The sequence below is a fragment of the Eubalaena glacialis genome, chromosome 1 (genome assembly GCF_028564815.1).
Source record: "Eubalaena glacialis isolate mEubGla1 chromosome 1, mEubGla1.1.hap2.+ XY, whole genome shotgun sequence".
Classification (NCBI taxonomy): Eukaryota; Metazoa; Chordata; class Mammalia; order Artiodactyla; family Balaenidae; genus Eubalaena; species Eubalaena glacialis.
Genome location: NC_083716.1, coordinates 82,411,470 through 82,436,066, shown reverse-complemented (window position 1 = coordinate 82,436,066; position 24,597 = coordinate 82,411,470). Strand labels below are relative to the sequence as shown.

The 24,597-nt window shown below is 36.7% G+C and overlaps 1 protein-coding gene across 3 annotated transcripts in view; it reads left to right on the top strand.

The window, feature by feature from the left end:
* The window catches only part of CHRM3 (cholinergic receptor muscarinic 3), a 526,832-nt gene that overhangs the window by 140,976 nt on the left and 361,259 nt on the right, over window positions 1–24,597 (top strand). For all 3 annotated transcript variants that reach the window (XM_061198258.1, XM_061198253.1, XM_061198264.1), the window contains exon 2: window positions 7,981–8,089. The gene's annotated coding sequence lies outside the window, so the exon portion shown is untranslated. The remainder of the gene's footprint in view (window positions 1–7,980; window positions 8,090–24,597) is intronic.

Sequence of the window (24,597 nt, the reverse complement as noted above, 5' to 3'; positions counted from 1 at the left end):
GTAGAGGAGTTCCTATCCAAAGCCTTTATCGTGCCCTCTACTTTAGGATTATTGCTTGTTCTTTGTTTCTTAATTATATCCTTGATATCAATTTGTAAGTAACCAAAAACGTACTTTCTCTAATATATAAGCGGGAAGGCCCTCTTTTTATCCTTATTTAAAATGATACTTCCCTTGCTTAAATGTAGAGGTTAGAGGAGACTTGGGCTAAGAGACAGCTGTATGAAATGATGCATCTGAAGTACTGAATGCGAAAGCCACACTTGTGCCATCTTAGGTGATGAAGTTGTCCTCTTTCTGCCCTGAGCACACCCTATCCTATTGCCCTGTTTACTTGTCTTTCTCACTTAGTCAAGAGAGATCTGAAATATTAGTACTAAGGAATGCTTACCGCATTTGTCTTTAACTCTGCTCTGGGATTAAAGGAAGTGCTGTCACTTCCAAAGACTAAATAGCGTTTGTGAAATTTGTAAATATTTTAACTCCAAGACATACCCGAGGCATCTCTATACCCCAGATACTAGGAAGCCCTCAACTTTTTGAAAATCGTCCTATCCACTTGAGCTAACTATGATTTCTGAATCATAAATCATTTCATTTCAAGACAAAACTAGGAAAGTATCCAAAGACATTCACGAAGATAACCATCTAAAAGTCCAGGCTGGTAATGTGAAAAGAGAAAACCCTAACCTGAATATTTTCTGTGCTTTTTTGGCTGTCTTCCTTCGTACTGTGCTTCCAGGAAACCAAGGCCTTTTCAGGTTTCAGAATCAAGAGTGCAAGGGCTTCTCAAGTACTTGAAAGTAATTATGTATTCTAGCAGACAGCTTAGGAGAAGTTGTAAGGGTGCCATTTCCATCTCAATGTAAATGCATGTTTTGCCTCTGTGGATGTATTCTGGTAGAAAGCGTCCTCATTCCAATAGTGGGTCCTATGAGGTCTTAAGGTAATAATTAAGCTTGCTTTTCTTTCTTTCTTTTTTCTTTTCTTTCATTTCTTAGGTTTCAAAGGTGACTTTTTTTTTTTAATGAATTGACATTTTTTATTTATTTATTTATTTATTTATTTATTTATTGGCTGTGTTGGGTCTTCGTTTCTATGCGAGGGCTTTCTCTAGTTGCGGCAAGTGGGGACCACTCTTCATCGCGGGCCTCTCACTATCGCGGCCTCTCTTGTTGCGGAGCACAGGCTCCAGACGCGCAGGCTCAGTAGTTGTGGCTCACGGGCCCAGTTGCTCCGCGGCATGTGGGATCTTCCCAGACCAGGGCTCGAACCTGTGTCCCCTGCATCGGCAGGCAGATTCTCAACCACTGCGCCACCTGGGAAGCCCTCAAAGGTGACTTTTAAGTTTGCTTTTCTTGGGGTCCATCTCTAATATTCCTAGCATATTTCAGGTGGCCGAGGTAGTCATAGACTGCTAATTTTGTTGCAGTTTGATAAAGAAATACCCCTTTAACTACCCTGCCTGTTTAGATAATCTGTTGGTCTAGTAACAGTTGTCTGTCTTTGTTTTTATCATCCATAAGTTAACTGGTACATTGACCCTATTGTCCCTCCTAACATTAAGGTTCAGAAATTACTTTCATTTGTTCCCAAACTTATCTGTTGCTGTTATTTGAGAATGTTTAAGTGAATAGCTCTCTGATATGGAATTGTGTTTTGAAGGATAACTTAATTCAGCTCCCAGATTCCACCATCCCAAATAACATTCCTAATTCCTTAGATGCGCAGGGTCTGTCATGTTCTGCTAAATTCTGCATTTGCAAAGAGTTCTATTCCCAGGAACCTTTCTTTTACTAATAAAAGAATTAGATTGAATCAGATTTGATTCCTACATTTGCTCACTCCCTGGCTATTTGGCTGTGAAATTCACTTGATAAGAACTGCAGCTTTTTAAAAGTCGGATAGTAATAGCAATTCTGGAAGACCTTGAAAAGAAAACAGATACGCGTGTAAAGCCCCCATCAAAGTGTTGTGCACACGGGAAGGCACATAAGTAACACTGATTATGACGATGCTCCTGCTAAAAAAGGACAGGTAGAAAGAAGAGGAAAAGGAAGAGAAGCGAGGGATGGGGAGAAGCAGAAGAGAAAAAAGAAAGGGAAAAGCAGGAGCATGTAGTGGCTAAAATAATGAGATTGTACCATTTGGGGAGGGCTTTCCAAGTATCTCTTTCTTTGATTTACATAGTTCTCATCTTCAGTGCAATTACAAAGCATGATGGGAGACTCTGAAAGGTTTTTTATCCTCTTTTTTTTTTTTTTTTAAAGTAGAAGCCAATAGAAACTGCTTCCCACTTTCTCTGTGTTGGCTTTGCCCTAACTTTTGACCTTCTTTCTGCATTAGCTCACCTCCCCAACGCCACTCCATCTGACAGTTTAACCACTTCTGTACCATCGTGACAGCACTGATTCATAAGAGAGCCCTTTATCCACAGCCTGTCTAATGGTTGTTTCAACCCAGTTAGGTAACGTTGGAGTTTGATTTAAAATTTAAATAGAGTGGGAGGCCGCTGTCTCTGTTTTGTAAACTACATATGAAAAATAATCCACTGATTTTTGTTTAGTTAATTTAACTGTCCTTTAGTTAAAATTAAGAGAGAAGAGTGACTGGAACACGAGGAGAGCAAATGTAGACTAAACATAGAAGTTAATTTTCAGTGCAACTATTCTTTAAACTCTAATAGCCAATAAACGTAAACATGAAGTGACAGTTGCCTCATTACAAATGTAAACACACATGTAAACCTGCCCGGTCGCAATTTAAAACAGACTTAGAGATATACCTCCTACTTTGCTTATGCCTGAGCCTTTTTCACCAAGGCTGTCTTTCTTTTTGGTTTATTATTTTCTACCTTACCACTGTGGCTATCAAATACAGTTACTAAAATAGTTAAGCCTGGTGAAAAATAATTTTAGAGTCAACGAAGAAAGAAAAAATACTCTTCAAATAGTCTTCAAGTTATGGAAAACCTAGCTAAAATGTGTATTTTCATCTAGAATATCGCTCTTTGCCTCAGACCTAACCATTAGTTTGCTCAAACCATGGATAAATCAAGCATGAAACCCTTGACATAATCATGGTAGGGAAGAGAAGCCACCCACTCACACAGGAGGAGATGCTTCTGATTCCTAGATGAGTAGGTTTCATAGCTATGCAATCAAGGTCACTTTCCTGCGCCTTCACTGATAAAAGGTGCTTTTGATCAAACAGAATTCTTTGAATTTTTTGTACCTTTGTTCTCTTATAATGCGATGAGAATAAAAGAACACTATTTGCTTCCGGAGTGGGTGACACTGATTAGAACTGCCTTCAGAGGAAAGTCTGAAACTAAAACGAGCAGTGAGCTGGATAGCCTCTGGTGGGGTTAGTTTTCAGATAGCTGTCTGAGCACAAATCCACACGTTTTTGAGTCTCAACTGTTGCTCTTGTCAAATATTCTTACCCTTTTTTGGATAATAACTTTTGACACTATTCTTTTTGAGGTTCTGCTGAAATAGCTCTTTCTTTCTCTCATATATATGTGTGTGTATATGTATCACATATATATAATATATACATATAAAACCTTTGTGTATAGGAGTTAGCATCATCATATGTTGATTGCTTATGCTAATTGGGAAATATTAAAGTAAACTATGTCTGCTTTAACTAGAGTAGATGGTTTAAATGACTCCATTTCAAAGAAAACTTCAGTCATTCTTATTTTTTAAATCAGCCCCTAAATGTTTCCATTCCTAACAGCAAAATAAATAAATGGACAAACAAACAGCTCTTTACTGAAACAATAGTAATATATTATCTTACTCAGAAAAAAAAATGACCTTTCAAATGTGGAGAAGGTCTAGGATGTTATCACCACTTTTAGAAATGTATATACATTATCTGTTTTTTTAAACATAAATTTGAACTCAAGCAAACTTGCACTTTCTCAAATAAATTGATGAACTTCAAATAAGTTACCTATAATCGCACAATTTTATTATATGTATCACACTGTCTTCTAATTTTTGTTAAGCTACCCTATGTGAAACTGCCTGCAATTTTAATGAGTCTATATGTAATATTTTGTATTCTGCATTTATGTACACATTTCCTTATATCAGCATAATTTTCATACTTTTATAGCAATAAAGCATCATATACATTTAACAATGTAACATTCCATAGTGTTGAACTGATTCCCTTTTGTTGGGTTATGGTATTAATAATAGTAGTAATAACAGCTACCATTTATCAACTGTTTGCACAATTAGTGTTCTGTTAAGAACATCTTTTTACAACATAGAGACCAAGCTTAGTTTCTTATGTGGCAATGCCTAGACTTTAGAATTTGATATACTAATGTCTCCACTACCTGTGTGATACTAGTCAAGAAAAAATTCTCTTGTTTCCTCACCTTCAATTTTCTCCTCTGAAAAAAAAAAGAAGAATAATAATAGCTACTTAGAGGTTGTACCTCCCATAGTCTGGCACATGGTAGATGTTCAAGATATGGGAGAAGTTTGTCATTGGGGACTACTTCTAAAGATGATTTAATAACCAAGTGTGTAAAATGAAGAGATTTGTACGATTTTGTGCATATTTCCAAATGGAGTTCCAGGATAATTAAGTGGTCAGGGTCACCAACAGTATTCTAAGTGTCCATTTTTTATGTATCAAATCCTCACCAACTTTACCTTTCCATCATTCTTTATTTATTCCTTAAGAAAATAATAGAGCCTGTTATTCACCAAGCATTGATGAAGTCACTATTTGACTCCAGGTGGCACCTTGCATGAAGGAGGTGCTGTCCATTCAATAAGGATCAAAAGACTTGGGGGCATTGTCCACTGCGAGGTCAGTGAATAGGCAGAAATGTAGGCAGAGAGTGTGTGTGTGTGTGTGTGTGTGTGTGTGTGTGTGTGTTTCCATTGCCATGTCTGTCTTCCCCGTGAGACCATAGTTGTTCCTCTTGATGTATCCTATCAATGCACTTGACCAAGATATAGCCTCCTGGGAAAGACACATGTAAATAAATAATAATACAGTATTAATCATAAAAATATATTTAATGCACAAAATCTTGTGGCTATATATTTCTTCCTAAGGGATTAAGGATGGCTACAGAATTCACTTCTGAATTAAATTCTTTTTCAAGTGAATACCAACTTACCAGTTAAATAGAGAAGAGCCCAAAGTTAAAAGGTGTAGTCCACCTAGAGAAAGCAAGGTGCAAAGTCAAATGTGACAGCATAGATGAGACCTACATGTCCGGCAACCATTTTCCTACAGCTGTAATGATCGTGGTAGTTGATTGGTGTTAGAACAAGAGGGTGAGAAAGTAAGCAGGGCCAGAAAGAACATACGAAGCTGCTAAGTATCCTGTGCCTCCCATGTGACAGGCAGTATGCTGGATTTTTTTATGCATATTTTGTCCTACAACTCTCAGAATAACCCTGTTGAAGAGGTGATGGAAATGACTTTGAATAGAAAGTAAGTTGTCCAAGGTCGTACAGCAAGAAAATAAGTGGAATTGATGTTCAGACCCAAGTCTTTGAGATCAAAACCCCTCTTCTCTTCACCAAGATGCAATTAAAATTTAAATGGGAAACCACTTAAGTGTCATTCCATTTACTTGGGTGTAATTAACTTCTCTAAAGATAAATCTTTGGGATTTTCTTCTGTGTTGTCTCAAACTTCATCAAAAGCACAAAGCGGTTGTGCTACAAAACATTATTTTAACTTTCTTTGATATCTTTGAAATGCAAATACTTCCTCTTCATCTATGGTTTCCTTGTGTTATGTAGCAGATTCTTTTTTATATAGTCTTTATGCTTTGTTTTGTTTTGCTCCATCACCTGTTTATCCATCCTTAGATATGGCCCACCATTTGCCCTTCTATGGGATAGGATGGATGGAGTGTCTTTTACCTGCTTAGGGTTTCTCTGTTTGCTCTTGTATGAAGACCTACAGCAGATAAAAAACAAAAACAAAAAAACTGGTTATCTAAGTTATCTGCCTTTCTTGAGGCTGGCACATATGGGAAGAGAATCAGAGCCCTGGAGATTTGATTTCCTTCATGAGAACTTCATTCTGCCAGATTGAAAAATGGCATCCTGGTAGCCAGATTTCTCCATCCATCCTCATTGGCCCAGCCTGTGTGCCAGATTGCGTATGGCTGAATTTACCTTCCTTTCTGGTGCTTCCTCCAGGGAAGAACCCCACTGCCCCCAGAAAAAGTCCTGCTATATTCGTAATACTGCGTTGTCCATGGGTCTATGTAGGGAAGTGGATTCCCACCTCCTGCTTCCAATCTGCCCTAAAGCAGCCCCTTTCTCTAGTATCATCCCCTCCAAATTGAGAACTAACAATTTTCTAGACCAGAAATCAGCCAATGATTTCTGTAAAGGGTCAAATAGTAAATATATTTTAGACTTTGCAAGTCATACTATTTTTTTCACAACCTCTCAACTCTACTGTTGTAGCATGAAAGTAACCAGAGACAATATGTACGTGAGTGGTTGTGGCTGTATTCTCATAAAACTTTCTTTATAGACTATGACATTTGAATTTCAAATAATTTACATTTATATGATTCTTTTAACTTCCTCCAACGATTTAAAAGTGCAAAAACCATTCTTAGCTCACGGGCTACCCCAAAACAGGCAGCAGGCTATGGTTTGCCAGCCCCTGCTATACATAGGCAGGGTGCTGAGACGCTGTTCGTCTGCAGGGTAAATTAGGGTCTGACCATCAGAGTCTCCAATCTGGCTGCTTCTCTACAGCATCTCCAATCCAAAGCAGCACTTCTTAGTTTCCTATGATCATGAAGTTTCTACCTGGAGTCTTTAGTCATTTCAGTTTTCTCCTCTGTTAGGATCTGACCACAGGAAAGGTGATTAGGTTTTGTTAGCCAGCTGATGTCTGACCTAGAAGTGAAAGGTGGATTTTTTTTTTTTCTCCCTCTCTGGAAAATTTTTGTTATTTTACCTTTTGCTGTTCTTCAGAAGCCTCTCCAACTGAACTAAATTAAACTGACAACTGACTAGTTTGTAATTCTTTGAATGATTATATTTGAACTTCATTCACATGATTTTTAGATGATTCTTCCTACTTTTTCCTGAGATTGTGTTGCAAACAGGAAGACAAGTTTGGCAAGTAAATGAAAGGACTGACAAAGTGAAAAGTGTGACTTGAGACAAAAGATATACGCAAATTCCTACTTTTGTTGTTGCTGTTATTCATTTATTTACTCAGCAAATAGTAGTGTGTGCCAGGTACTGTATCCCAAAACAAGATCTCACTTTACATTTTGACATACAAAGATGAGTAGAATACAGTGCTTGTCTTCTAGGGAACTACAGGGGAAAGAAAGATAACGTCTTTATATAATCCTCTTGGTATCTGTTATTCATATCGTAATTTACATAGAGCACAAGTAAGCATAGGAAAAAGTGTGTGCTGGGTACACTCCACATGATATGGAGGAGAAGCGTAAGCTATAGAATAGGGACTTGGACCAACTGCCCTGCTCCTCTAAGCCTTAAATGTTGTAAAGTGAGGAGATTACCTACATTGCAGTTTTGTTGTCAAGACTAAATGAAATTTCATACACAGATGTGCTATAAATGTCAGCACATAGCCCCATCCCCCAAAAATTTACATCAGAGTATGTTAATTTTTTTGCTTTAGTTTGTTATTGATAAATTTATAGCCTCCAGTAACATGATACCAGTTTACTACTAAATTTATTACTTCCTAATTGCTACATAATCACTAAATTTATTACTTCTTTACTGACTGTACGGTGTGTTTCCACTGCTATACTACTCATCATATAGAAAACAGAGGTGTGTAAATTAAAGCCCTTTCATTGGCTTGGTTGTCAGACTTTTTTTTTTTTTTTTTTTAATGCTGCAGGTTGGAAAGATGCTCTTGTGCAAATGGTATGAAATGGTATTTATTGACTAACTGTCATCTCTTTGTGTGCCTGTTTAGGTCTGAACAGTGATGGCGCTTATTTCAGTTATGAGTTGCTCAGTGGACTGTGGATTGACTGAACTGTACCCATTCCCATCATGATGTACACCACCAAGGCTCCTCACTAGTAAGTATTCTCTATTCAGTATCATTTACGTGGTTATATATTGAGATCTTCAACACAGTGTGCACTTACCTTGCAAGAAGTGTACAAAATACTTGCGTTTGTTTTGCTGTTATGAAATCGGCTAGACTTAGTCTATGTACCAACCAACTGCAAAAGGAAAAGATAGGTTTAGGTGTATCTATTATGTATATGTGTGCATATTGATATGGTAATATATATGTATCTAAATAGGCAGAGTTTAGAAGTGTAGAATTTTACCTCTCTTTTAACTGAATAAAAAAAGTCAATGGAGGGCTTCCCTGGTGGTGCAGTGGTTGTGAGTCTGCCTGCCAATGCAGGGGACACGGGTTCGAGCCCTGGTCTGGGAGGATCCCACATGCCGCGGAGCAGCTGGGCCCGTGAGCCACAACTACTGAGCCTGCGCGTCTGGAGCCTGTGCTCCACAACAAGAGAGGCCGCGATAGTGAGAGGCCCGCGCACCGCGATGAAGAGTGGCCCCCGCTCGCCGCAACTAGAGAAAGCCCTCGCACAGAAACGAAGACCCAACACAGTCAAAAATAAATAAATACATTTATTAAAAAAAAAAAAAAAGTCAATGGAAAATTTCAGTGTCTTTTGTTTCTTTAATATATAAATCAGTGTAAGCCTGAAAATTTTACTTAGTTTAATATTGTGAAACAGTTCAGTTTTATTGCCGTTTTATCTAACAGGGTATCTAATACACTTTCACTTACACAAGTATCATACGGGCAATTGACATAGGCTGTTTATGGTGTCATTGAAAGGAAATTCTACTCAATTCCCTTAATTTTAGTTCCAGCTCCAACATTTATCATCTGACTAGTCCCTTAAAGATTACTTTTTAAAAAATTAATTAATTAATGTATTTATTTATTTATTTATTTTTGGCTGTGTTGGGTCTTCGTTTCTGTGCAAGGGCTTTCTCTAGTTGCAGCGAGCGGGGGCCACTCTTCATCGCGGTGCGCGGGCCTCTCACTATCGTGGCCTCTCTTGTTGCGGAGCACAGGCTCCAGACGCGCAGGCTCAGTGATTGTGGCTCACGGGCCTAGTCGCTCCGCGGCATGTGGGATCCTCCCAGACCAGGTCTCGAACCCGCGTCCCCTGCATTGGCAGGCAGACTCTCAACCACTGCACCACCAGGGAAGCCCCACAAGATTACTTTAAAGGACAAGTAAGATAATGAATGTGAAATTATTAACAGTAAAACCCCATAAAAATAGATATCATTTGCGGCTGACTATTATTACAAGTAGGGAGCTGGAAAAAATGTTGTGACCACAGTGTTCTTTTTAAATTGGTTAATAGAGTCTAATATTTTATTTGTTATTCACCTAAGAGATAAATGATGAAATTATACTTAACATTAACTCATGACCCCAATGATGAAATTATACTTAACGTTAACTCATGACCCCAATTATTTGTATTTCAGAAAGTAATGTTTAAATGAAATATGAAAAAAACACGTTTCTCACACACACTGCACACACAAATCCCCACCAACCATAATAATTAGGTTTCTACTTCTGATCTCCAGGATGTTTACTCTATTATAGTTTATTTTTAGGTGTTTTATTCTTGGAGGAGACAAGATACACTAGATACTTATTATGTATCATTTATTTCAGTATCCCAAGGGAGCAACATAGAAATTCGATCAGATATTACTCCTTCAGTTTAATGTATTAATTTTTTTGTTTACTGAAATCTCTTTAACACCTCATCTGACCATTCTCTTTAGCCAACAGAATACAGCTAGCCTGTTTAAAATAAAAGACTGTAAATGAAAATCTTGACAACTATATTTAGTAATATTGAGAAAGACTTTTCCACTAAAATTAAACAAATTATTATGTAACCGGGTCAGTGCAATAAAACTGGTTTGGAAATTCTTTTCCAGAAATTAGTTATGATTACCATTGAAGAGGCAATGGTTTATTACACAAATAAAATTTTTACATATAAGTGAAACAAAAATCTTAAAAATAGGTAACATACATTCACTTGCTGATATTGTAGCGTAGTCCTTAAGTATGGTGGGGGGGTCGGGTGGGGCGGGGCGTGGTAGAGTCAGATTGCCTGGGGTTACAACCCAATTTCATCATTTTCCTGCTTTGCAGTGTTGGACAAGTCACTTAACCTCTCTATGCCTTAGTTTGCTCATCTGTCAAATGGGTCTAATAATAAGAGTATTTATCTCATAGGGTTGTTGTGTGAATTACATGAGTTAATGTGGTCAAGCACCTAGGAGCACTGTTTGACACTTAGTAAGTAACCAGTCAGCATTAGTGATTATTATTCACTGGATGAGCATGGGATTATGGTGCTGACTATAGATTTTGGAATCAGAAAGTCCTAGGTTCAAAACCATTTATGAATTAATGGTGAAATCTAAAGTAGTTACTGAACTTTTTGAAGTCTCGGTTTATGAGAAATAAAATGGAAATAATTAAAATATACTCTATAATGCTTTTGTTAGGATGGTTGAACACAGCATCTGGCAAGAAAGGGTAGCTATCACCTTCATTGGGAATTGTGAAGGTACAATTGCAAATTACTATGTAATGCAATTATAAAGTAATGTAAATGAGAGATTCTCTGATTCTGAAAGTGTCTTTGCAATATGTTGTATTTAGGGGACTTTTAGAAATGTGTTCAATTATAGGATTTGCTTTGTTAGGTCCAGAATTTCAAAAAAGACACACAATAATTTAAGTCAAATTACAAGTACAAACATAACAAATACGGCATCCTGATTTAAAAAATAAAGGTGACAAAAATCCATTGGCCTTTTTTAGGCCTAACAGAGAACATCAGCTCATTATTTAATTTGTTAGGAAGATTGGGCTGTTACCACATTTAAAATGACTTTCTGCAAAGAAAGGGAAGAAAGAAGAAAGGAGATGGAAATGTAGAATATGTATCACAAAACAATGGAGAGGGAGGGTTTGAACTTCCACTTTCATAACCCTATGCTCTAAGACAGACTCTATACTTGTTCTTGTTATGAAGAAATTTAAAGTATTGTCTTTTGGGTTTGTATTGGACAAAATTCAGTGGTTGGAATGGGTGGCATTTTTCAAATGAGTCATGATTTGTTTCCAAGGTGGAAAATACTGATAAGCTGGGGCCATAATCCAAGAGTGGATTGCCTGGCTGCCATGTATCAATCAGAACAGAAAGCGCAGCCTCTTTCTCTCACGTGTTAATTATAAACCATCTGAAACAATGGCGGTGTTGGGTCTGGTCCATCTCTGTATCCGTCTACATCAGCAGCCAGAGAGTCTTTTGCATGTAAATGGAATGTGACTTGTCTGTAACTCAGATTATAACATTATTGAATGCTTCTGTGTGCACTCCCTTTTATTCTTGTTGCTTATTTCTGCAATACCTTTAGCCTTTATAGAGTTTGTGCCTGACATGGAAAATCATGTTTCTGGAGGAGGCTTTTGAGGGTAAAGGTTTTGGAGGTGGATTCCTAGGTAGGAGCCCACAAACCATGGATGTGGTGTTAGGCTGGACTTCTGCTTTGCTGACCCTGCTTGGGGCTCTGGGGGAGAGATGACCATGGTGCTTATTCTGTCCTGCTTCTCCTGGGCCCCGCCTCATTCCATACTTGCAGTCCTTTAATGTGGCCAGCGTTCACATTTTGACCTCTCATATTAGGATTTAGGATGTAGTAAAATGAAAAAGCACGGTCATGATGTTGGAACACAGTCCTACTGAACAGATAGATGCTCATGTGTCCTTATTTCCATGACCATTATAGATTTGTGATGTTAATCTTAAAAACTGTTCGTGACTTTAGATGTCTCCTTCTAAAGGAGTCTGACTTAGATGTCAGTCTAGTACTTCATAAAACAATATCTCTCAAAACTAGAGAGAAGTACCAGAGTTTGGAGGAGACCTCGGGTATTCAGAACTGAAGTCTCCTGTAATTTGGAGATAGAGATAGATGAAGTGTTTATCAGTGGGACTTTAACAACAGGCAGACTTTGTCAGGCTATAAGTCTAAGCGTAGCATCATCATGATAAAGGGAACAGTTTAAGCCTCCGATTCACAATTGTGAATGAGCAGGAGGTATTCGAGGACAAGCAGACGATGAGTCCGTTAAAGTTGAATGTCTGCTGCAGAGTCACCGGAAGTGGAATCAGATGAGTTGGGAGTGCCCTGGGGGGGCTTTATGTGGCCCCCTCTCGTTTGCCTGCTGCAGATCCCCTCCACCTGTTTGCTGACCACCTGTTTGCTGACCAAGCCCTACCTAGAAGCACCCCAGCCTTACCTGTGTGACACCACAAGCCTCCTAGTGTTTGCAGATACTGCCCATCAAACTCTGATTCTTCCTTCCAAACTCATTTTACCTGCTCTGCTACCTGTGAAAACTTCCTTAATCCTCCTCTTAAAATTGACTGTTGCCTCCTTTTCTTTAACCTCTGTACTGTATACATGCCTCTTTGATAGAACACATTCACTTCTTTTGCAATAATTGGTTGACATTTCTGTCTTTGTCTCTTTGGGCTGCTAAAACAGCACCGTTAACTGAGTAGCTTATAAACAACAGAAATGTAATCACAATTCTAGAAACTGGGAAATCCAAGATCAAGTCACTGGCAGATTTTATGTATGGTAAGGACCTGTTTCCTAGAAAGCCATCTTTTTGCTGTGTCCTCACCTGGTGGAAGTGACAAAGGTACTTTCTTGAGCCTCTTTTATGTTTCATAAGGGCACTAATCCCATTCATGAGAGCTCCACACTCATCATCTAATAATCACCTCCCAGGGGCCCTACCTCCAAATACTCTCACATTGGGCATTAGGATTTAACATATGAATTTGGTGTGGCATTCAGTCTATAGCAGTATCCATCTTTCCTGTTACATTCTTGGTTTATTGAGGGCACTCCTTGTCTTATTCAGTAAAATTGTTATTAATGTAAGTCAGTAAAAAGTATAAACAGAAAAATGGAAAGTGGCCACTTTCAGCATACCATGATGGTTATATCATTTAAACATTTTTAGCCAAAGGTAACAGGAATTTTGAAAATGTATAACTCACCCTACTAACTTCCATAGTAGTTTATCATTAAGCATATTGTTTTTAGAACAACATTTCAATAATGGTGAGAATTATTTGACCTCATCTTGACTGAGGTTAGCATGATTTCCTCCATGTAAATTAATAAGACAACAATAAAACAGTTCTTAAGGTTTTATGTTATTATATTAATTGTATATAATACATTATTACATATATGTATATATATACACATATATATTTCATATGTTCATAGAAGGTGTCAACTACTAATTTTATTTGAGAGAGGAGGAATATATCAAGTGTAATCAAAGGTTCCTATAGGTTCAAGCTGTTTTTTAAAAAAACATAGAGGGAAAAATAACCAAATCCCCAAAACCCCTCTAAGTCAATAAACAAAACCTTTGTTATAGAGCCAACTGAAATTTTATCTGAAATTTATTTCGGTAACTGTATATCACTCAGAGGAGGACTTAAAATTGTTTAGGTTAAATATTCTTGAATAGTACTATATTAACAGGAAAGCCCATTAAGTCCACCAAATCAGTATGGAAACACTCTGACTCTCATCTTTGTTACTTAGTGTACATCAATCATACACAGAGGAGTCAATATGGGCTGACTAGGTAGAGTTATAAGTAGCACAGTGTATCTCAAGCCATTCAGCTTTCACAGATGGCTGTAGACAGATAAGTGGAAAGCATTAAGCTAATAAAGACATCTTTAAGAGAGGAAAATGGGCTGACAGGGTACTCCAGTTTTCAGTGCATGAGCTATTTTAGGTTGACATGCTTTAAGCAAAAAGGCATAATGTTTGAATGAATCCTATATTAAGAATATTCATCCAGTTATGTAAGCAGAAATATAATGGAGTAATGTAGGTATTATCACAGTATGCAAGCTTTGATATGCTCAAGTAGGTAGAGCAATGCAGCAAGAATAATATTCTTCAAAGAACTGGGAATTTTTAAAATTGTGCCCAAAGGTAACATTTGACAGAATTCCAGGTTGTTTCCTGATAACTTATTAGTCTCTATTTTATGTATTAGTCTTGAAACTACAGTAACTTGGTGACCATTTTCTGACATTCTTTTTAGCTAAAGGACCTAGAGTTGCATGTTGAAATTTAATGATAATGCTGATAATGGCCACCATCTACTAAGGTAGTAACTGTGCAGTGGGGTTTCACTGCACAGCATCCTTTAATATTCACAACAGCTCTGCAAGGATGGCTTTATCTTCTCTTTACAAAGGAGGAGATGTATAATGTGCAGGGTACCCTACCAATTTTTATGCATATTTATATAACCTAAATTTGTGACAACCTCACCACTCTAGAATGATACATAAATATGGAGGCACATAATATTTTATATGTGGAATTAGAAAACTAATTTTACTTTTAAAATAAAATTAATTTTGAAAATATAATATGCCTCAGGTTTTAAGTCATGCTTATTTAATATCCTGAAGAGTAAATAGCTTATAATATTATAATTAAAGATTTCCCCTTCTATCCTTCTCCAGCAGTTGATATGGATAAAAATGAGAATCTGTTAGATCTATTAGAGACATGTCCTCAAGCAGATACAGGCAGGTGTCTTTCAGGAGAACGCATTAACCATTTTTAAGATTGAACAGTTTATCCTTGAAGTCAGATAATATCTTCATTTAACAAGTTTTATTACATTTTATTTTTTTCACATTAATGGTCAGTGTCAATACCATGGTATGAGTGTGTGTGGAAGCATTAATTGATTGATTCCACGAGATGAAGACTAAGATTCTTGGTCTCAGTAAGTATCTTATATCCACTAACATTCCACCAAATGCTTTCACATGAACTCTTTGTTTTCAGCTCAATTAGTTGAGAAGAATTCTGTTGATTCATCTCACATTTTGCTTATCTGTATGATGGACAGAGATCACCTGTGTTTTACTGTCCCTTAGATGTGCCACTCAACTGATCTATTTACCCAAACAAAGAAAATATAAATGTAACACCAAACATGCCTAGGAAGCAGAGATAGTTTTGAAGAAGCAGTGTTTTTTTATTTTTAATTAAAAAGCAGGTGCTTTTTAAATTAAGAAGCACCTGCTTTTTAATAATGAAGATAATTATAATATTTGGAAGTCATTTGAAATTTAAGGGGATTAAATTACCTGAAAAGAAAGTCATGTTTTAAGTTATGTTAGTTAAATATTTGAAACTGGAGAACTTAGGTATCCCATGTATTCATTCAACAAATATTCATGGACTTCCTTCTATGTAGTAGGCCCTGGGCTATGAACAATAAACAAAGTGCCTATCCTCATGGAGTTTATATTTCTAGGTAGCCACTGGGGAGTGAGGGGCAGGTGGTGGAAAGAAAGGAAGTAGAATAGAATATGTGTGCATTTATGCATATATGTATATATATATATATATGTGCACACACACGTATACACATGTATTTATATAGAGAGTGATATATATCACTAAATACATGTATATACAAATAGTAATAAATTAATTTTAAATAAAAGCCACTTCTTTTATAGCAAAAAGAATTCTTGTTTTGAACATTTTCTTTTTTTTTTTTTTTTTTTTAAGCTTGATAACATGCCATGATAGGAAGTTATTTAGATGATGGATTTTGTCTGAGAAATGTTTTTCCCATATTTTACTCTGGTCTGTTGACTCTTCAGGGTTTCAGCTTGTGCTTTTTTTTTTCTTTTTTAAAGTATTTGTTTATTTATTGATTTATGGCTGTTTTGGGTCTTAGTTTCTGTGCGAGAGCTTTCTCTAGTTGTGGCAAGCGGGGGCCACTCTTCATCGCGGTGCGCGGGCCTCTCACTATCGCGGCCTCTCCTGTTGCGGAGCACAGGCTCCAGACGCGCAGGCTCAGCAATTGTGGCTCACGGGCCCAGTTGCTCCGCGGCACGTGGGATTCTCCCAGACCAGGGCTCGAACCCGTGTCCCCTGCATTGGCAGGCAGATTCTCAGCCACTGCGCCACCAGGGAAGCCCCTGAACTTTTTCTAAAGCATTTCTATAGCAAAAAGAATTCTTGTTTTGAACTTTTTCTAAGTTTTAGATTACAGAGTTTGAAATTCTTACTCACCAAAACTTCATATTTTAATCATTTCCAGAAAGGGAAATTCTGATAACATATCTCAGTCATTATTTTTAAATAGTTCATATGTTTGCTATCTTATTTTCTTTATTCATTTTAAGAATATTTGTAGGTGTTCCAGAATGTAAAGGAGAAATCCCCGAGACTGTTTTGTACATCACCAGGTTGCACTGAGAGTGCAGTGGGCTGATGGGGGACAGAAAACTTGAACCCTGTGAGACCCAAAGGGGGAAAAATTACACTGGAGGAAGAGAAGCGATTTCTAAATTTTTTTTGTTCTTTAATCGAAGTTCAAGTCCTCTCTGTGTCGAAACACGGAATAATGCGGGCACGTTGTGCTTGTATTACCTAATCGCACGAAAGTTGGTTATGGAACCAGAGTCGTTTCATATAAGTTATTTAATAAGAAGTGTAATATCGGATGTGCACCTAGTGCTTGTGACAAAAGGAACAATTCAAAAATTGGAAAAACAAAGCGTCAGCCATGCATTCACTGTTATGAGCCAGTTCTCCAACTGGACTGAGTCAGTCATTTTTAGTGGTTTTTGGATACAATATAATGACCTCTTTATTAAGCTCAGCAAGTAAGTGGATATTAAACTCTGTTTCCTTTGATTGCAATGATAGATAAAGTAGACCATTCCTTTGGGGGAAGACGAAAAACCTTGTAACAGTGCAGTTATTTAAAAAATCTTTCTTTCTTTCCATGAAGCACATGTTCATGTTTGAAAACTTACCTACTTTTTAACTCTGAATACATGGTTTTGGTGACTTTCTCAAATCAAGATCATTCAGCTTTCATGCCACTGATGTAAAAATCAGTGCTTGATACACAAATGTGCCACAAAAGATTTCGTAGTTGTTCTTAATTCATTTTTGAATTTAGTTTTTTAAAAAAATCTAGGTTAGAAAATAATGTCAAATGATAAGGTCTAATGGCTTTTTGATGATGGGGTAAAAAGAGTGTTGAGGTGGAGTAACGCCAGTAGTGCCTCCGTGCTAATTTTGCTGTTTTTCATTACTCCATTTAGGGAGCAAAAATAAAGAAATGTCTGCCAAAGTAAAAATTGTTGACAAAGTGATTATCATTGGGTCCCTACCCTAGGTACTAACAACCTGCAAAATGTAGCACTTGAATAATAGAGTAATTAAAACTGAATTTTTTTGAGTGTCAAAACTGTATAATCATATCAAATAATGCAGAAAAATAAATCGACTGAAATACTCTGAACATTAAGCCTATTAAAATACATTAAACAGATTATGGTAATGTCAGAGGCTTCCTTACTTAGGTTAGGGTTGCATCTGCACCTTTCACAAGGAAGAGGCACGTAAGTTGCAAGGTAGAGGTGGTAAATTTAAGGCAAAGAAAAACCCTTGTATACATAAAGAGTTCTAGGTTGTTTATTTCAGTTTTTTTATAGCTCTCCCTGGAAGATTAACACAAAGCAGGGCACATAGGAGAAGCAAATAAATGTTAGCTGAATTGAATGATGCTCCTGTTTATTAATTTGAGAGATCAGTTACAAGTTTAGAATACATTAATAAAAGTGTTTTTTTTTTTAATCTTAAAAAGTAACTGGGTCATGGACTTTAATCTCATTCTTTCCTTCATGTGTTGGGCTAGGGGGCCCTCAAGGACTGTGCAGAGTAAGGAAAAGATAGTTAAGAGAGAGAATCCTCTTCCTTTGTTCAGACTCTCCCTGCTAATGAGAAAGGTGAGAAAGGCAACTTGATCACATTGTTCCTGACACCCACACTTCTTTGTTTAGCTGGCTGCTGAACAAAACTAGTCCTGCCATCTAAGTTCTCTGTCAGTGTTGTTCAAACTTCATGGGTGACCTAAGAATCAATCATAAAATCAATTTAGTATGTTATCATCAGCATTTTAAAATGAAATATAATAAAATAAAGACTATATTCCATAATTATTTTTAATAACTTGTATATACATGTGTGCCTGACTTACATGGTAAGATGTGTTTTTTACTGTGGGTCACAGTCAAAACAGAAAACCAGTGTTATTAATCTAATCCCCTTGGGTTATTTGTCCTTTGTAACTCATACATTTTCAAAATCTTCACCTCATTTACTTTTTTCTGTCAGTTTAGATAGTAGCTCTTTAGTTTCTCAGGGTCTTCATCTTTCTAGCCAAGTCTTAGTATAGTGAGAACTGGAAGAAGTGCTCACTAGATGTTTGTTGTTTGAAGCAATGAATTAATGGCATTCTAAAAAGAACTACAATTTTGTGAGTCCAAATGCCAATTTATTTATTAATTTCACCTTTTTTCTCTTCCCTTAACCCCTATTATGATTACTGGCAATTGCCACCATGCAGTTACGCTTTAGAATTTGAGTCATTTTCTAAGTTCCCTGGCCTCTTTAATCAAGATAAGTGACCAATCCAGCTGACTCCATCACTTAATAGCCTTTAAAACAATCTTCTTCTTTACTTTGCCATGACTACTATGTGGGCCTGCAGTTTATACCTAGATTGTGGCCATAAACATTTTAATATCTATCTGACTCCAGCACTTCTTCCTACTAGCATGTCATTGCCCTTGCCGTTGGGATTCTTTCTGACACACAAATCTGAATATTTTACTCTTTGGGTAAATATCTCCTGTAGCCATACTCCCTTTGCCTTGAAATTTACAATCCAGACACATTTGAATGAGAATAAAATGCCCTACAATATCTGATTTCAAGAAATACCCCAGATGTATCCAGCCACACCCTATCATGCACCAAACATTTGAACTTGGGTTGGCATTCTAAACTATTACATAAGTTACAGTCTTTTGTGTAACTGGGCCAGTGGACTAACGCATGTTCTCCTCTTTGCCTTGAATAACTTCACCTTTTCTTGTGCCTGGAAAATGACTACACATCCTTCAACATATGGGTCAAGGTTTTGCCTCATGTAAGAATATTGAGTCACATTGTGTCAGCTCCTCTGCTGTTACTTACTAATTATGTAGGGAACTGATAATCCTTCACTGTCTGTATGTCCATCCTCCTGTCCCTAATTGGACTCTGAGCTTCTCTTGCAGAAGTATTGTCAGTTCTCCATTGTAACCCTAGATAGAACCTATCACAGTGCTGGACACTTGGAGGATGCTCAGTAAATATGGGCTGAGTGAATTCTTGTCTCAGAAACATCTAAGAACAGTCACAGCCATTCTCCATCACTTTTCCTTTACTTTCTTTCCCTAAGACTATGAGTTTTATAACCTGTGAAAAGATCATATAAGCAAAGCAATTTGTCTACGTTATTATTGTCTGTAGAAAGCCACTGATAACCAGTGAAAGCTCTGAACTTGGGTTATGATCTTTTTATATGGATTCACAAATTCATATGTCTGGTAAGAGTATCCCTACGGTGTATTTCCTGAAAGAATGTTCTAATATGAGCTTGAATACTTACCTAAACACTTATATTTAAAATCAAATCTTGGGTTTCAGCTTAACTTTGACCTTAACCTTGACCTTGAATACCATTATATAACACATTTTCCCTAATTTCTTCATTACAGTCAAACATTTTTAATTAAATGCCAACAACTGACGTATTAAACTATTGCATCAGATTTTACCACCAAATTCTGAGGGGTTGATTTTTATAAATATAAGATTTCCTTCATAAGATTTCAGGAAAAATTAGATAGAATTTCAAGACAGCACAGTGATTGGGTTAATTTGGTAAATAAGACATTACTGTTAGTGCAGGAAGCTAATTAACATTTATTGTGCCTGAGTTAATTATATTGTTACATTTCACTGGATGGTCATGGGAATGTATATTTTATAAAGGAAGATATTGCATTAACTCCTTAACTGCAGATATATATAGCACTAGTCCAGTGACTATGATATACCTTACCCACTCTTTCCCCCTCTTTGTCCTTGCAGAACCAATTTTCACACAATTGATCATTCCCAGTGTGGCATCCAAATCAGCCATTAAGGGGAAACAAAACATTTCATGGCCCTAGTCCATTTGTTTTGGAATTAACAGCAGTGGATGTCACATTGCATTTTGCCAAGTAAATTTAAGAGTGATGGATGAACTAACTATATACCACTTATTCATAATAATAGGTACAAATGGTGAAGTACGGCACATTGTATGCAAAATTCTCTGGAACCAAACATTTATGTATGCAAGGAACAGGAACGAAACATAGAAAATTTTTGTTTTGTAAAAATTGTTAAGTGATATAATTATACAAGCAAATTAACTAGGATATATATATCAATACTTCTTAGTTAATAAATTTACAGTAATGTTTACAAAATGAAATATTGTTAAACTATTTTTGCTAAATCTTTTTTAGTACCTTCAGCTGTTTTATTGTAACTCATAAGCTAACTGATATTTTTAAAGACATTTGTCTTTATGACCATTAATTTTTCATACTTTTATAAACTTGAAAATACAAAAAAATACAAAAAGTAATACAAACACCTCTAATCTTAGCAATGAAAAACTCCAAAGTAACTCTTCAAATAGTTTTATATTCTTGTCTTCTAAAATTTATATATATGTATACAAATGTGGGATCACATTATTTGTACCTTTTTCCTCCTAAAAGTATAATAGTACATTCCCATTTTCCATGCCTCTAAATATTATTCTAGAAGATGACTTAAGGGCTACATAACATTATATTGTATGGCTATATCATAATTTATGGCATATTATGGTGATAATTTAGTTTGTTTTCATTCATTCTGTATTACAACTTTCTTTAACATCCTTGCATACATTTTTTGACTGTGTCTACGTTCAGATGACAGTTCCAGCTCTGATCCCTTCTCTGACGATCAGATTCCATGCAACAAAGATGGTATCTTTACTTGAATGCCTAATAGGTGTATTTACTTGAATGCCTAAATTAACTTGTCCAGAACAGACTTAGAAAACAAACTTATGGTTACAAAGGGGAAAGGTGGGGGGAGGGGTAAATTAGGAGGTTGGGATTAACATATGCACACTACTATATATAAAATAGATAATCAACAAGGACCTACTGTATAGCACAGGGAACTCTACTCAATACTCTACAATGGCCTATATGGGAAAAGAATCTAAAAAAGAGTGGATATATGTATATGTATAACTGATTCACTTTGCTGTACAGCAGAAACTAACACAACACTATAAATCAACTATACTCCAATAAAAATTTTTAAAAAAATAAAGTGCAAAGCTCAGTGCCTAGCACATAGCACTTTATTAAACATTACCTCTGATTTTGTAACTATAAGGGATTTCTAGGGACCTGATAGCTATTTTCTAAGAAGTAGCTCCTGGTTACTTACACCAGAGCTCGACAGCAACTAGTTACTGAATCATTTATCAATCTAGGGCTTCTAAGACTTTTTGATCTTTAGTTCAGGATTCAGTGGATGTCATCTCTCTCAGTGGCTTCCTGCCTATTGAGTGCAAAAGGAGCACTCCGGCCACTCTAAACAGACCTCCACATTGTGTTTCCTTCATATATGTACCATTTCTTAAACACTCATGCATTGGCTTATTATACAGTACATCTGTTCATCAGAATGTAAGCTCCATGGAAGCAGAGAAAGAACCTGGTCTTGTTCACTCACAGCTCTATCCCTAGAACCAAGAATAGAGCTTACTGTGTGGTAGACACTAATTATTTACTAAATAAATGAATAAATCCATGAAGATTTACTATTATAAATTGTGTAAATAGAATTTCTCAGTCAAAAAGAAATTTTTACTTGAAGTATAGTTAACGATGTTGTGTTAGTTTCTGTTGTACACCTAAGTGATTCAGCTAGACTTCTCTGGTGGCACAGTAGTTAAGAATCCGCCTGCCAATGCAGGGAACACGGATTCGAGCCCTGGTCCGAGAGGATTCCACATGCCGCGGAGCAACTAAGCCTGTGCTCCACTACTACTGAGCCTGCGCTCTAGAGCCCGTGAGCCACAACTACTGAAGCCCGCGTGCCTAGAGCTCACACTCTGCAACAAGAGAAGCCACTGCAATGAGAAGCTCGTGCACCGCAACGAAGAGTAGCCCCCGCTCACTGCAACTAGAGAAAGCCCGCGCACAGCAACGAAGACACAGTGCAGCCAAAAATAAATAAATTAATTTTAAAAAAACCAAACTAATTCTAAGTGATTCAGCTATGTGTATATATATACACAATATATATGTATATGCTTTTTCAGATTCTTTTCCATTATAGTTTATTATAAGATATTGAATATAGTTCCCTGTGTTATATAGTAGGACCTTGTTTATCTATTTTATATATAGTAATTTGTATCTGCTCATCTCAAACTCCAAATTTATCCCTCCCCTGGCTTCCCCTTTGGTCACCATAAATTTATTTTCTATGTCTGTCAGTCTGTGAGGCTCTGTGTTGTAAATAAGTTCATTTGTGTCATATTCTAGGTTCCACATATAAGTGCTATTATATGATATTTGTCTTTGTCTGTCTTCACTTAGTATGATAATCTCTAGGTCCATCCATGTTAGTGCAAATGGCATTATTCTTTTTTATGGCTGAGTAATATCCCATTATACATATACATATCTATTCATCTTTATCTGTTCATCTGTCCATGGACATTGAGGTTGCTTCCATGTCTTGGCTATTGTAAATAGTGCTGCTGTGAACACTGGGGGTGCATGTATATTTTTGAACTAGAGTTTTCATCTTTTTGGGATATATGCCCAGGAGTGGGATTGCTGGATCATATGTTAATTCTATTTTTATTTTTTTAAAGGAACCTCCGTACTCTTTTCCATAGTGGCTGCACCAATTTACATTTTCATCAACAGTGTAGGAGGATTGCCTTTTCTCCACACCCTCTCCAGCATTTATTATTTGTAGACTTTATGATGATGGCCATTCTGACTGGTGTGAGGTGATACCTCATTGTAGTTTTGATTTGCATTTCTCTAATAATTAGCGATGTTGAGCATCTTTTCATGTGCCTGTTGGCCACCTGTATGTCTTCTTTGGAGAAATGTCTATTTATGTCATCTGCCCGTTTGATTGGGTTGTGAGTCTCTTTGATATTGATGTGTATGAGCTGTTTTTATATTTTTGAAATTAATCCCTTGTTGGTCGCATCATTTGCAATTATTTTCTCCCATTCCATAGGTTGTCTTTTTGTTTTGTTGACAGTTTTCTTTGCTGTGCAAAAGCTTATCGGTTTGATTAGGTCTCATTTGTTTATTTTTGCTTGTATACCTTTGGCCTTGGGAGAAATGTTTTGCCTGTAATCCATAGTCCCCATACCCCAAAATACCAGTTTTCCTTCCCACCAACCCTTGTACGGCAGGACTAAGTTTACTGCACTCCCTGCCCAACACTGCATACATAAATCCGTTTTGCGAGTTCACTGTACCATATTTAAGCAATTGTTTTAATTTCCATATTAGTGTCTACATATGGGGTCAAAACATTTTGAAGTTTGAAAATCTTTTTCATTAGAAGCTGCAGTCACTTCTGACCCAGTCCCCGTAGGCCACATGCATCTGACGACTTCTGCAAGAAAAGTATAAAGAAAGTGGGGACCCGTTTAGTGAGATAAAATGTTAGGGACCATCCTCATTATTTGTTTTTCATTTCCATATTTACATTTAAGTCATTTTATCCTCCTAACAATAGGATAGATATTATTCCCTTTTGTCAGATGAAGAGGCAGCCTTTGAGGTTATGGTTTGTGAAGCTAATAAGTCATAGAACTGAAATCTATACCCAGGGTTGCTGGTGCCCAAACCCCAAAACTGTTAGTACAACATCGTAAGAAGAAGAGGTTTGTGTCTGTTACCCAAACTTCCTGAGACTTAATGACTAAATTTCATGTAGCTTCTGGATATTAGTGTTCTATTCAGAGCATTTTTAAAGGAAACAAGTGTCATTCCTTTAGAAGATTTCCACAGACTCAAATATTTGTTTTACTATGTAAAGTTTCACAGGTAGTGAAATGGAAGAGACTGGAATTCATCGTTTATATGGGCAAAGAAACAATAAATTGCTGTTGAAAATTTCAACGGATGTTTTATTTATGTCATTAATATAATCACATCATTATAATTTGCACTGATGGAATTTATATTATCTTCTAGAAATGCTTACAACCTCAGAGACTTACCTACCTTCTCAAGAAGGGTAATGTTTTCCTTATTCCAGGGTGGATGTGGAGCAACAAGAAAAGAGACCATAAAAAGGTCTATCCAGGTGCAAGTTCTCTCTTTCAGTTTATATAATCAAAATTATGAATATTTATTTGTTTCCAAGAATAAGTAGATCATCACAGACATAGCTTACCTCAAATCAGGAAGGTGAG